Here is a 13852-nt window from a genome sequence, read left to right as displayed (position 1 = left end):
ACACGTAAGAAGTTTAGATGCAAGCCAGCAAAAGCCTGTTAATTTCTCCAAAACTAATTTGTTTCCTTTCAATTAATAGTGAATCTGATCTTCTGCATGTTACTAGCTAAACTAATCACTGAGAAAAGATTCAAAACTACTTACATTTCTGTATTTCTGAGGGGAGCAATGGACCTTTGAATTTAATTAGAGTTTTGGCCAGTAACATTAGTATAATTGAACCTATGAACCCTAATTGTTGGTAACAGCATTTCAATCAGAACAGGGCTTAAGTGTTAAGACTCTTTTCTTTAGAAGGTAGAAGATTAAGAGGAGATCTGATTGAGGTATGCAAAACTATGAGGAGTATAAATAGGGTAAATTAAAGCAGGCTTTTTCCAACGAGGTTGGGTGGCACTGCAACTGGCGATCGTAGGTTTAAGGGCAAAAGGTAAGAAGTTTAAGAGAAACATGAGGGAAAAACTTCTTCACTCAGAGGGTCGTGAGAGTGTGGAATGAGCTGCCAGCACTTAGGAGCTTGATTTCTATGCTTAAGAGAAGTTCGTATAGGTATGTGGATAATTAAGATCTGGACTGCTATGGTCCTAGAGCAGGTCAATGGGAATAGGCAGTCTACCTGGTTTCGGCATGGACTTGATCAGCTCAAGGGCCTGTTTCTGTGCTGTATTTCTCTATGATTATGTTTGACTTTTTTTCTTCTCTGTCTTAGTATTTTATTTTTGAGGGACTCTGCTTACTATTATGTTGGCCATGAGAGTGGAAGTTATTAAATTATTTCTGAAACAGAGTAGATTGCAACTTCAGTACACTAAATCTCAATGTTTAAATGATGAAAATGTTGTGTTCCTTCTTATAATTTTCCACATGTAAAAGATAGAGTTTAATCACCTGCCATCCCATCCAATCTTGGTGAACCACCAATCCTACATCACCGGGATATTTGTACTCTTCCAATTTGCATGCTAAGTACCCTTTTCTATTGAACCTCTGAGCTTTTAACTTTGTAGGCACAAAGTGCAAGAGTATCCTTTCCAATTCTCTTTGTCTCTGCTCCTCCAAGAAATTCCTGAAGTATAATGTATATTGCTCAGTCTGAAACTTCATTTAATGTATCTCCTCTGGAATTCTTTGATGCATTTCACTGGAATAATGGCACTATGTTAACATGCATCGACAGGTGAGCAATGGAATGACAAGACAGTAAATAAATACTTATAGCTTGTTATATATGCTTATGGGAAGAAGAAAAAGATCTAAAATAGCCATCTCAATCCCAGATTTAAATATTAATGAGCTGATAATATACTTGTGTGACAAACATGAGAAAATCTGTAGATACTGGAAATGCAAAGCAACATACACAAAATGCAAAAGGAACTCAGCAGGCCAGGCATCACCTATGGAAAAGAATAAATAGACAACATTTTGGGCTAAGACCCTTCATCAGGACCGCATCTGTCCATTTGCATGTGCATATGTGTTCATATGTGTATCCGTGTATATCCATCTGTCTACATATGCATGCATGTGCACGTACATTATTGTGTGTATTTGTGCTTGCTTGTCCATCTTCTTGTGCTTATCTGTGTGTGCATCTATGTACGAGTATACCGTAGTCATGAGAGTTACAAGCAGTGAAAGATCAGAGGGGAAAATGTGCACCCCAAAACTGCACAAATACACAACAATCAGTACCACTTGGTAGAATGCAATTGGAAGTTTTGCTGACATGATTGATGTCTGCAAAGGTGACAGAGAGGGAGCTACAACTGATGTCAGCTCTTGCAGACTATGGGAATAATAAATCAGCTCAGGTTTGCTTTTCAGATTTCATATAGCAGGAGCTGGTGATAGGTTTTATTACCTTTCATAAACAAACACAGCCTCCCTCTGAGTTATAATTGTTAACAGTTTCTCTATCAAGGACAACTGGTTTTAGGATTTCTTTGTAACATTTCCTCAGGAGGACAATGAAAGCATTGTTACTTCTTGTTATTGCTTTTATTACAATACCATCTTGTTCTTTCAGATGGGGAAATACATTAGCACAGAAAGTAATAATTTTAACCATTTCACCACCACATTGCTTAGCATGTGATGAGGAGGCCGTGAGAGGGCTGGTATTTTAAACAACATCAATCTGATGTTCTAAAACATTGTTTAAAAAAACATTGTTTAAAAAAACATTGTGCAATATCTTGATGGAGGTATCTCCCAAGGGCATATTAGTGCAGAGATGACACTATACAATGAATATTGCCTCTATTGGTTAAATATACTACATGTTTCATAATAGAATTTTCAAACAAATTTTGACACTGTAATAAAACTATATAAGGATAAAGGTGTAAATTCTTTGTAAAAGATTTAAGTAATCAGCAGGGTCTAAGAGGGGAAAAGAAGTGAACATTCATAGGTTTAGGGAAGGAACTCCAGAGTACAGGATTGTGCAAGTTTAAAGGCAGAGCAGCCAATAAGATTGGAGCAGGATAGAGATCCTACTGGATTATGGGTTCTTAGGGGTCAGAGGGCTAGGGAGGAACAAGATTATAGAGGAATCATGAAAGGGCATGAGAATTGTAATATCCTGGCATTGTCTGAAATTGATAAGCAGGAACAGCATGGGAATGTGCTATCGCTGTAGCTTTATCAAAGCAAAAGATCACAGAGGAATGAATATAAGGGCATGTGCCTTCCATAAACCAGTGATTGTGTTTGCCACATAACTAAAAGGAGAACTGTACTGTTAAAATCTGCATACAATACCCTTTCCTAGCCACAGATAGAGACACACTGCACTACCTTCCACACCTTCCTGTCCATTGGGTCACAACTGTTGATACCACCTCTCCAACTTGCCAGTGAGAATTGGTATATGATCAAAGGCTGGCCCCATTCATTTTGAGAAACAATGGCATTGTTTTAAACTATCTCATTCTTTGCTATTCTCCAATTTTTTGCTTGAATCATTGACCACTGAAATATGACCTGTGCAGTTCCAAATCGGATTTTTACCTGCCCCCATACAAGAAAGTCTCACAACTTTCTAAATGATGTTTCTAATTAATTATAAGGTCATAAACATAAGGGCACAGAATTAAGCCTTTCGGTCCATTGAGTATACTCCACCATTCAATCATGGCTGATGTATTTTCCTAAGAAACACACATCTCTCATGCTTGTGGTATATTTCCCTTCGTAACCCTATTCTCCTGCCTTAGAAAAGTCACAGAACACAACAGCACAGAAACAAGTCCTTTGGCTCTTGTAGTCTATGCCAAACCATCAACCTGCTTAGTCCCGACAATCTGCATGCAGATCATAGCTTTCTCATCCATGTACCCATCCAAATTTCTCTTAAATATTGAAATTGTCCCAGCATTCACCACGCTGGAAAATTGTTCCACACTTTCATCGTCCTCTGAATGAAGACAGACGTTCCACTTAAACATTTCACCTTTCACCCTTAAACCATGACCTCTGGTTGTTGTCTTCAGCCAACTTCAGTAGGAAAAGTCTGTTTGCATTTACTATATCTATACCCCTCATAAATTTGTATACCTCTTATCAAATCTCTCCCCTCAGTCTTTCACATTCTAGGGAATAAAGTCCTAACCTATTCAACCTTTGCCTGTAACTCAAGTCCTCAAGACCCAGCAACATCCTTGTAATTTTTTTCTGTACTCTTACAATCTTATTTACATCTTTCCTGTAGGTAGCTGACCAAAAAAATACTCCAAATTAGGGCTCATCAATGTTGTATACAACTTCAACATCACATCCCAATTCCTGAACTCAATACATTGGTTTATGAATGCCAAAGTGCCAAAAGCTTTCTTTTTGATTTTATCTACCTGTGATGCCACTTTCAAGGAATTATGGATTTGTATCACAAGATCCCTCAGTTCTATCACAGTCCTCACTGCCTTACCTCTCCCTATGTGAGACCCACCCTGGCTGGTCCTCCCAAAGTGCAACAGTTCACACTGGTCTGCAATAAATTCCACCTACCACTTTTCAGCCCATTTTTCCTGCTGGTCCAGATCCTTCTGCAAGCTTTATTAATTTTCCTTGTTATCCATTGCTAACCAACAACCTATCAACTTCTGCTTTAAATATGCTTAATGATTGGCTTGCACAGCTGTCTGTAGCTGTGAATTCCACAAACTCTCACACACTGGCTAAAGAAATTCCTTCCTGTCTCTTTTCTAAAAAGATATCGATGTGTTCTCCCCCTTTTTGAAATATTGTCTCCACATCCACTCTATCTGAGCCTTTCAGTATTCAGTAGGTTTAAGTTCTGCCTCTCCAAGAGGACCACAACATTGCCATAGGGTTTGGAAGCTTGCGTGTCTCAATGATCTGGAGTCAGGGCCTTTTGCCCTCTTGTTAAGGTCGCCTATGCTAAACAGATCAAAGAGTAGAGGCGAGACTAGGAGTGGTCCACTGGTCCTCCAGGTTCAGGAGGGTCATCTCAAGGGTTACAACCCTGATTGCTCCAAAAAAAATTGTTACCAAACAACAACGAAGTTTCTTTCTATATCTGTGTGCGACAGTAGGGACAGAGATGGAGGACCTTCATTGTAGCCCTCAATGTATGGAATGTTAGTGAACATATATAAAAATTATGATGAATCTCAGCCGAAAACTTTGATTATTTATTCCTCTCTATAAATGCCACCTGACCTGCTTAGTTCCTCTGTTTGCGTTACTCTGGATTTTCAGCAACTGTGGAAACTTTTGAGGCTATAAAAACAAGAACACCCATGAAATAGTCAGAACATTGTTGGAAGCTGACTAGAATTATGGCATCAACACTGCAGCACAAAGGGGTTAGTGGCAGAGCAAACAAGCTGATGCCTGTGGTTTTATTGAGGTGATGGACTGCTCACAGTGGGTGCTGATGTATAGAACAAATGAACAGTCACCAGAAAGAGGAATAGGTGCACTCAGCCACTTTCAAAAAAGTCACTAGAGTTCAGCAATTTATAGAAGACATGTTTAAAAAGGTCAATGACGCCAGACAGGAAGTTTCTCATTACTTTTCTCCTCCTTCCCCTGTTTGCTTTTTAGTCACAGATCAAGACCAGCCAACATGTCCCTTCAGATGCCTCTACTAACTTTATCTTGACTGGAAGACAATTTACAGTAAATGATATACTGACATCTTCCAGGATTTTGTCTCAGAAAACATAGTTTTTAACGGAACAGACTGTACTGGCTAGGGTTGGCTTTCCAGATGGAATTGCTAGTAGTCACTCATCCCTAAGCAGGTAATTCCCTGCTTTACACAGAAGCACTGTACATCCAGAGCATATTAAGTGACCAGTACTAAAATCTGTTGCTAAATCCACCTCTACCACCTGCCAGTCAGGCCTGGTGTATGGTGAAAGACCCCATTCAATTCAATGGAGATTCTCAATCGGAAATAGCGGGAGGTAGCAATTTCTTTTTAAGTCTTTTATTTCATTGGTGAAGTTGTAGGCAGCAAAATAAGGATGCTCCTAGTATTCAGTGAATCAGCGATCAGATGGGAATTTGGGCAGAATGATGGCAGATGGAATTTAATCCAGGTAAGTATGATGTGATGCTTATTGGGATGTCAGGGACCTTAAGGGCACTGGTGTATGAAGTGGCATCTCAAATGGATGAGTAGTGAAGGAGTCCTGTGTCTTCAGAGGTTAAGGCATTGAGTATGAGAATCGGGATGCCATGTACAATGTATTGGTTGGACTGCAGTTGAAATATTGTGTACCATTGTGTACAGTGAGGATGTGTTGACAATAGAGAGTGCAGAAGCAATTCACCAGTTTGTTGCTTGAAGGGCTGTAGTTATAAGGAGAGTTTGAAAGGCTGGGTTAATTCTCATTGAAATTCAGCAGACAGGTGGATGACTTTTTTTAGTTATATAAGATTATGAGTGGCAGAGATAGGTTGGAAAGTCAGAATCTACTTTTCCCCAAAGCAGGAGAGTCTAGAACTAAAGGACAGAGGTTTAAGATGAAAGGGGAAATTTTTAAAGGAAATCTGAAGGGCAAGTTTCTCCACACTGAGGGGATGGTTTTCTGGACAAGCTGCGAGTGAAGATGGTAGATGCAGATACAATTACAATTGGACAGGTGTTTAGATAGAAAAGGAGTAGAAGGATACGGGTTGAATATGAGCACATGTAGTTCGTATTGATATGGGTTACAGTCGGGTCAGCAAGGACAAGATATGCTGAACAGATATGTTCTGAGTTATATGATTCTATAATTTATTTCAGATTTTTTTTATTGATCTGTATGTGTTTTAATGTTTTTCAATTAATTTTATGAAATAACCTCTTAATTCTACATCATTTTAAAATGTCATTGAATATCAGGGACTTAAAAGTTGTTAGATTTCTGGTTAGTTATGACATAAGGCAAGGCTAAACTCTAAACATCACTGTGGCCTCACCAGTAACTCACTGCAGGACTCCTCGATGCCAATGGTCAGTGAGCTTGACTCTCCACTTCCCGCCCAGAGGAACGCCAAAGGGAGTAGAGTAGCATTGACAAGGCAGTGTGAGTCCTGGCAATGGGCCCTGTGCAGAGAGGATCAATTCTTGAATTTCCCTTTTATGTTAATAATGGTCATGCAATACAGCTTCAATGTCACATGTGCAGATTAGTGTTCAAGCAAAACAACGGTCTGGGAAACTTTTTGTGGCAAAAAGAGCACATTATCATATACCAACATTGAGAAACCTAATGAGGGTCTGATCACATGAGCCCCGTAACTGATGACAGGTTTACTAGACCAGTGCTGGGGAAGATAGGAGTGATGCATCAGTCTTTTTAAAGTAATTTTCCTAGATCTTCTGATGTATTCATCTTCCTATTATGGAGGGCAAAAATTAAACTAAATGGAAACATGTAGAAGATCAATGGTTAGATATGACCAAAAGGAGCAGAATTAGTCCATTCCAACCATGGTGTTCAATCATGGCCAATTTATTTACCCTCTCAACCCAATTCTCCCATAACCTGTGATAGTCTTACTGAGCACAAACCTGTCAACCTCTTCTTTAAATGTACCCAGTGACTTGGGTTCCATGGCTGTCTGTGGCAATGAATTTCACAGGTTCACCACTCTTTGGCTAAAGTAGTTCCTCCTTACCTTTTCTCTAAAGGGACACCCTTGTATTCTGAGGCTAAGTCTGAAGGTCACACAACAAAAAGGGAAAACAACCAAATATCAGCACTAAGGAGCTTTGCAAGGCACTGGTTTCATGAACGCCATAGCTGAACTTGGTCAGGATGTATACTTATTAACAGGTTTATCAACCCAACTCTGGGGAAAATAGGAGTGATGTATCAATCTTTCTTAAAGTAATCTTCTATCTTCCTATTGTAAAGAGCCAAATGGGAGCATATATAAGATCAGTGGTTAGATCTCCAGTAAAGTAGGCTAGATCCCAATGTAGGCACCTTAAAATAAATCTGGTCCAGGGCAGAACCTACTCTAATTGAATTGCAAAGAAAAATGTACATTTTCATGTCTCTGCTGCAGCATAGCATCCTTTGAAAAACAGTCTTATTATAAATAAGAGATGAAGTGCCGTGATATTTTTTCTAGAATTCAGACTTAATCATTTATTGAATGTAAACAAAACAGCCTAATTATTTATGTAACAGAGTGTCCAAGTAAAGTTGCAATCAGTCTATCGGTTAAGGGATTATAAAGATATCGATGGAATATATAGTGAGTCATATGATAAAGAAATGACATCACTATATCACTATAACCTCCCAGTGATGCTATTGTACATCTTGTGATTGCTGGATCATAAAGGAGGCACTTCCAGCCCTTCAAGCAATGCTGTGCAGCAACCCACCGACTTTAACCCTAGCCTAATCACAGGACAATTTACAATGACCAACTAACCTACCAACCGATACATCTTTGGACAGCGGGAGGAAACTGGAGCATGAGAGGAAACCCATGTGGCCATGGGGAGAACATACAAACTCCTTATAGGCATCCACTGGAAGTGAACCCAGTCGCCTGTATTGTAAAGTATTGTCCTTACCACCTCCCTGCCGTGCTGCCTGACAAAGTACAGGAAACTAATGAATATTCATGATCTTTTGCAAATGAACTTTAATATAAATTGTCAATCAATCAATCAATCAAAGGATATTTATTATCAAAGAATGTATAAATTATACACCTTGTGATTTGCTTGCTTACAGGCAGTTACAACGCAAGAAACCCAAAGGACCTAATGTTTTTTGAAAATAGAAAGACTGCACTGAGAAAGAGGAAAACCACGCAAACAATAGATGTGAAAGCACAGCTTATGGATCCACATTGAGTCCTTGGGTCTGCTCACCGGAGCAACCGGAGCAGTAAACCCATGCCTTGATCTTAATTTCATCATATCAGCAGGGCCGTGATACTGGCAGAGACAACAGCCACTGGAGAGAGGAATGAACAGCATGGGAGAGTGTGCAAAATCTGTGTGAGGTTTTGTGAGATGGGGTAGGAAAAATCAAAGAAACTGCCAGCTTCTTGGAAATCTAAAGAGCCGAAATAGGTTTGGGGAACAAAAGGATTGGAGGATAGACATTCACAACATGATGGAAGTGGCAACACAGGTTAGCAAGGCCATTAGAACAGAAAACAATACACTTGGATTTAGTTCGAGTGATAAAGAACTGAAAGGACTGCACACTTAAGGAGATGGAAAGAAATTTCTTCTCTGCAAGCGTTATGAGTCTTTGAAATTCTTTGCACCGGAGAGCTGCAGTGACTGTACCATTAACTATATTTGAAGCCAAGGATTTTGGCCTTTAGGGAAGTTAAAGATTCTGGGTATTAATCTGAAAGTGGGGTTGAGGCCAAGATCAAATCTTCACAATTTTATTTAATAGTGGTGCAGGCTTCAGAAGCTAAATTGCCTCCTCCTGCTCCTATTTCTTAAGATCTGAGACCTAACACAACACTTGCACAGAACTCTGCTAGACAATGTATATATGGCTCAAGTCTTCATGTAATAAAAATGAGAAACAAGGCGAATGTGCAGAAATAGGCGGTTTACAAGGACAAAACCAGAACTAAGGGATTAAAGTTGTCAGGAAAGGCTGAACAGGCAAGGACATTTCCTTCCTCAAGAAAAGAGGAAACTAATATGTCTGACCTGAGATACATTTCTAGTGTAATGCAAGGATTTGTCAGGGAGTCTTTCCAGCTCTGCACTTGAACAGTGCTGGAGGCAATAAATAGAACAATGTCACAAATAAATCTAACAGGATATACAGGAAAGATCTATTTTCCCCAGAGACAGTTGAAACAAATAAATGTACTTAAGGAGAGGCTCAATAAAGATGTGAGGGAGACAAATCAGAGGGTTATGGTGATAAGGAAAGATAAGAGAGTTTGGAGGAGTTTCCCATAATGCACAAAACACTGTGCTTTTCTCTCTTTTACTTAGTATCTTGTCCTATAAGTATTCTAACAGTGAACCAGACAGACCATTACAAATAGAACGATTGCATAATTTGTTTTAAATGGGAACAACTTCCTGTCAAAAGCAATATTTAAAATTTATGATTTTAAAAGCAATATTTAAAATTTATCTATACAGAGTGACTTCATGCTTAGTTAAGCAATTTCACTAGAGCAATATTTGAAAAACATTTAAAGTATTGATTCAGAATATTTACAACTACAGCATTTCAGTAAACAAAGTTAGTTGCTATGGGAAGAATTTGAAGAAAATATTTGAGTCCAACAATACAGAGTCAATGGCAAAATATTTTAAAAATGTCACTGATATCTCATTCTGACATAGTTGCCTTAATAAAGAACTCTCAAGCAATGACGTTGTACGACTGCTTAGCCATTGCTGTAAACTGAGTACAGTATTGTATAGAACTGAGAAATTCTAACGGTAGAAAGACCGTAATGGGAGTTATCTACAGGCCCCCAAACAGCAGTCTGGATGTAGGGTGTATGTTGAATGAAGCGTTAAAATTGGCATGTTGCAAAGGTAATGATACAGTTGTCATGGGGGATTTCAACATGCAGGTAGACTGGGAGAATCAGAATGGTACTGGACCCCAAGAAAGGGAGTTTGTGGTGCCTCTGAGATGGATTCTTAGTACAGCTTGTACTGGAGCCTACCAGAGAGAAGGCAATTCTAGATTTAGTGTTGTGCAATGAACCAGATTTGATCAGGGACTTCGAGGTAAAGGAGCCATTAGGAGGTAGTGACCATAATATGGTATGTTTTAACCTACAATTTGAGAAGGAGAAGGGAAAATCAGATGTGTCAGTATTACAGTTGAACAAAGGGAACTATGGAGCTATGAAGGAGGAGCTGGCCAAAGTTCAATGGAACAATACCCTAGCAGGGAAGACAGTGGAACAACAATGGCAGTTATTTCTGGGAATAATGCAGAAGGTGCAGGATCGGTTCATTCCAAAGAGGAAGAAAGATCCTAAGGGGAATAAGGGGCGGCTGTGGCTGACAAGAGAAGTAAAGGGCAGTATAAAAATAAAAGAGAAGAAGTATAACATAGCAGAGATGAGCGGGAAGCCGGAGGACTGGGAAGCTTTTAAAGAGCAACAGAAGATAACAAAAAAGGCAATACGCCAAGAAAAAAATGAGGTACGAAGATAAAATAGCCAAGAATATAAAGGAGGATAGTAAAAGCTTCTTTAGGTATGTGAATAGCAAAAAAATTGTTAAGACCAAAATTGGGTCATTGAAGACCGAAACGGGTGAATTTATTATGGGGAACAAGGAAATGGCAGATAAGTTGAACAGGTACTTTGGATCTGTCTTCACTAGGAAAGACACAAACAATCTCCCAGATGTAATAGTGGCCAAAGGAACTAGGGTAAAGTATGAACTGAAGGAAATTTATATTAGGCAAGAAACGGTGTTTCTGTTGAAACTGTTGAGTCTGAAGGCTGATAAGTCCCCGGGACCTGATGGTCTGCATCCCAGGGTACTTAAAGAGGTGGCTCTAGAAAATGGGGACGCATTGGTAATCATTTTCCAATGTTCTATAGATTCAGGAACAGTTCCTGCTGATTGGAGGGTGGCTAATGTTGTCCCATTTTTCAAGAAAGGAGGGAGAGAAAACAGGGAATTAACAGGGTTAGCCTGACGTCAGTGGTGGGGAAGATGCTGGATTCAATTATAAAAGAGGAAATTATGACACATTTGGATAGCAGTAGAAGGATCAGTCCGAGTCAGCATGGATTTATGAAGGGAAAATCATGCTTGACTAATCTTCTGGAGTTTTTTGAGGATGTAACTATGAAAATGGAGAGCCAGTGGATGTAGTGTACCTGGACTTCCAGAAAGCTTTTGATAAAGTCCCACATAGGAGATTAGTGGGCAAAATTAGGGCACATGGTATTGGGGGCAGAGTACTGACATGGATTGAAAATTGGCTGGCTGACAGGAAACAAAGAGTAGCGATTAACGGGTCCCGTTCGGAATGGCAGGCTGTGACCAGTGGGGTACTGCAAGGTTCGGTGCTGGGACCACAGCTGTTTACAATATACATTAATGATCTAGATGAAGAGATTAAAAGTAACATTAGCAAATTTGCCGATGACACAAAGCTCGGTGGCAAAGTAAAATGTCAGGAGGATGTTATGAGAATGCAGGGTGACTTGGACAGGTTGGGTGAGTGGGCAAATGTATGGCAGATGCAGTTTAATGTGGATAAATGTGAGGTTATCCACTTTGGTGGCAAGAACAGGAAGGCCGATTACTATCTAAATGGAGTCAAGTTAGGAAAAGGGGAAGTACAACGAGATCTAGGTGTTCTTGTACATCAGTCAATGAAAGCAAGCATGCAGATACAGCAGGCAGTGAAGAAAGCTAACGGCATGCTGGCCTTTATAACAAGAGGAATTGAGTATAGGAATAAAGAGGTCCTTCTGTAGCTTTACAGGGCCCTGGTGAGACCCCACCTGGAGTATTGTGTGCAGTTTTGGTCTCCAAATTTGAGGAAGGACATTCTTGCTATTGAGGGAGTGCAGCGTAGGTTCACAAGGTTAATTCCCGGAATGGTGGGACTGTCATATGTTGAAAGATTGGAGTGACTGGGCTTGTATACACTGGAATTTAGAAGGATGAGAAGGGATCTGATTGAAACATATAAGATTATTAAGGGATTGGACACACTGGAGGCAGGAAGCATGTTCCCGCTGATGGGTGAGTCCAGAACTAGAGGCCACAGTTTAAGAATAAGGGGTAAGCCATTTAGAACAGAGATGCGGAAAAACTTTTTCACCCAGAGAGCGGTGGATATGTGGAATGCTCTGCCCCAGAAGGCAGTGGAGGCCAAGTCTCTGGATGCATTCAAGAGAGAGTTAGATAGAACTCTTATAGATAGTGGGGTCAAGGGATATGGGGAGAGGGCAGGAACGGGGTACTGATTGTGTATGATCAGCCATGATCACAATGAATGGTGGTGCTGTCTAGAAGGGCTGAATGGACTACTCCTGCACCTACTGTCTATTGTCTATATTGTTTATTATTGTCATCATACACCTTTATGAACTGAATCAAAGTGTACTAAGTAAAGGCTACTTGGTCAATCAGAGTGCATACTTCACTCCGTTATGAATGAGATACCAATTATTAGGTATCAGCTCTGTAGCTTTGATAGCACTCACTGCCTCCAAGTTTGACATCTAAAACTTTGATAAACTTCTATAGCTGTGTGGTGGAGAGTTTGTTGACTGATTGCATCATGGTCTGGTATGGAAACACCAATGCCCTTGAATAGAAAATCCCACAAAAAGAAGATGGATTCAGCCCAATCCATCACGGGTAAAGCTCTCTTCACCATTGAGCACATCTACACGAAGCATTGTGACAGGAAAGCAGCATCCATCTTCAAGGACCCGCACCGCCCAGGCCAAGCTCTCTTCTCACTGCTGCCATCAAGAAGAAAGTACAGGAGCCTCATGACCCACACCACCAGGTTCAGGAAAAGTTATTAAACCTCAACCATCAGGTTCTTGAACCGGGGGGATAACTTCACTCGCCCCGTGATTGAACTGTTCCCACAAACTATGGATTCACTTTCAACAACCATTCATCTCATGTTCTCAATATTTATTGATTATTTGTTATAATTATTATTATTTTTTTTATGTTTGCACGTTTCATTGTCTTTTGCATACGGGCTGTTTGTACATACTGCTGGGAGCAGTCTTTCATTGATTCTGTTATGTTCCTTGGATTTACTGTGTATGCCTGCAAGAAAACAAATCTCAATTGCATATGGTGGTATATATGTACTTTGGTAATAAACTTACTCTGAACTTTGAACCTGCATCCCTTTAACACAGTCAATGAACGTCTTTCCTGAATAGATTGTTGGCTACAAAGGAAACGTGAATTTCTTTTCCACTTTTTGTGGAGGCCTTCCGGCACGTTACAATAAGCTACTACTTTGTAGAAAATACAACCATCAATTTGTACACAGCAATCTAAAATAAACAGCAAGGGTCTCGGACCCAGAACATTAACTTTTTTTCTCAGTGTTTCCAGCATCTTGAAATATCTGACACTGGAAAGCATGCATTTCAAATGAGAGGATGAAAACTTGAAGGAGATATGCGGGGCCAAATTTTGTATTCATAGAGGGTGGTGATTGTCTGAAATGCACTGCCAGAGGTGAGGTGTTTAAGATGTTGTTAGACAGGCACATGAGTAAGCAGAGAATTGAGTGATCTGGACCATGTGCAGGCAGAAGAGAATAGGTGTCATTGCCTTAGTTTGGCAAGATATCAGATGGTGGTGAATCTGTGGAATTCATTGCCATAGATGGCTGTGGAGGCTAAGACAATG

General features: G+C 39.9%; 1 protein-coding gene and 1 long non-coding RNA gene across 3 annotated transcripts in view; both read right to left on the bottom strand.

The window, feature by feature from the left end:
• The window catches only part of dachc (dachshund c), a 540735-nt gene that overhangs the window by 460830 nt on the left and 66053 nt on the right, over positions 1–13852 (bottom strand). The window lies entirely within an intron of this gene.
• Positions 1–13852, bottom strand: part of LOC132394384 (uncharacterized) — a 32124-nt gene that overhangs the window by 6425 nt on the left and 11847 nt on the right. The window contains exon 2 of the long non-coding RNA XR_009512298.1: positions 6442–6568. This is a non-coding gene — a long non-coding RNA (uncharacterized LOC132394384). The remainder of the gene's footprint in view (positions 1–6441; positions 6569–13852) is intronic.

The sequence above is a fragment of the Hypanus sabinus genome, chromosome 5, assembly GCF_030144855.1.
Source record: "Hypanus sabinus isolate sHypSab1 chromosome 5, sHypSab1.hap1, whole genome shotgun sequence".
Lineage (NCBI taxonomy): Eukaryota > Metazoa > Chordata > Chondrichthyes > Myliobatiformes > Dasyatidae > Hypanus > Hypanus sabinus.
This window is presented reverse-complemented; position numbering and strand designations above follow the sequence as displayed.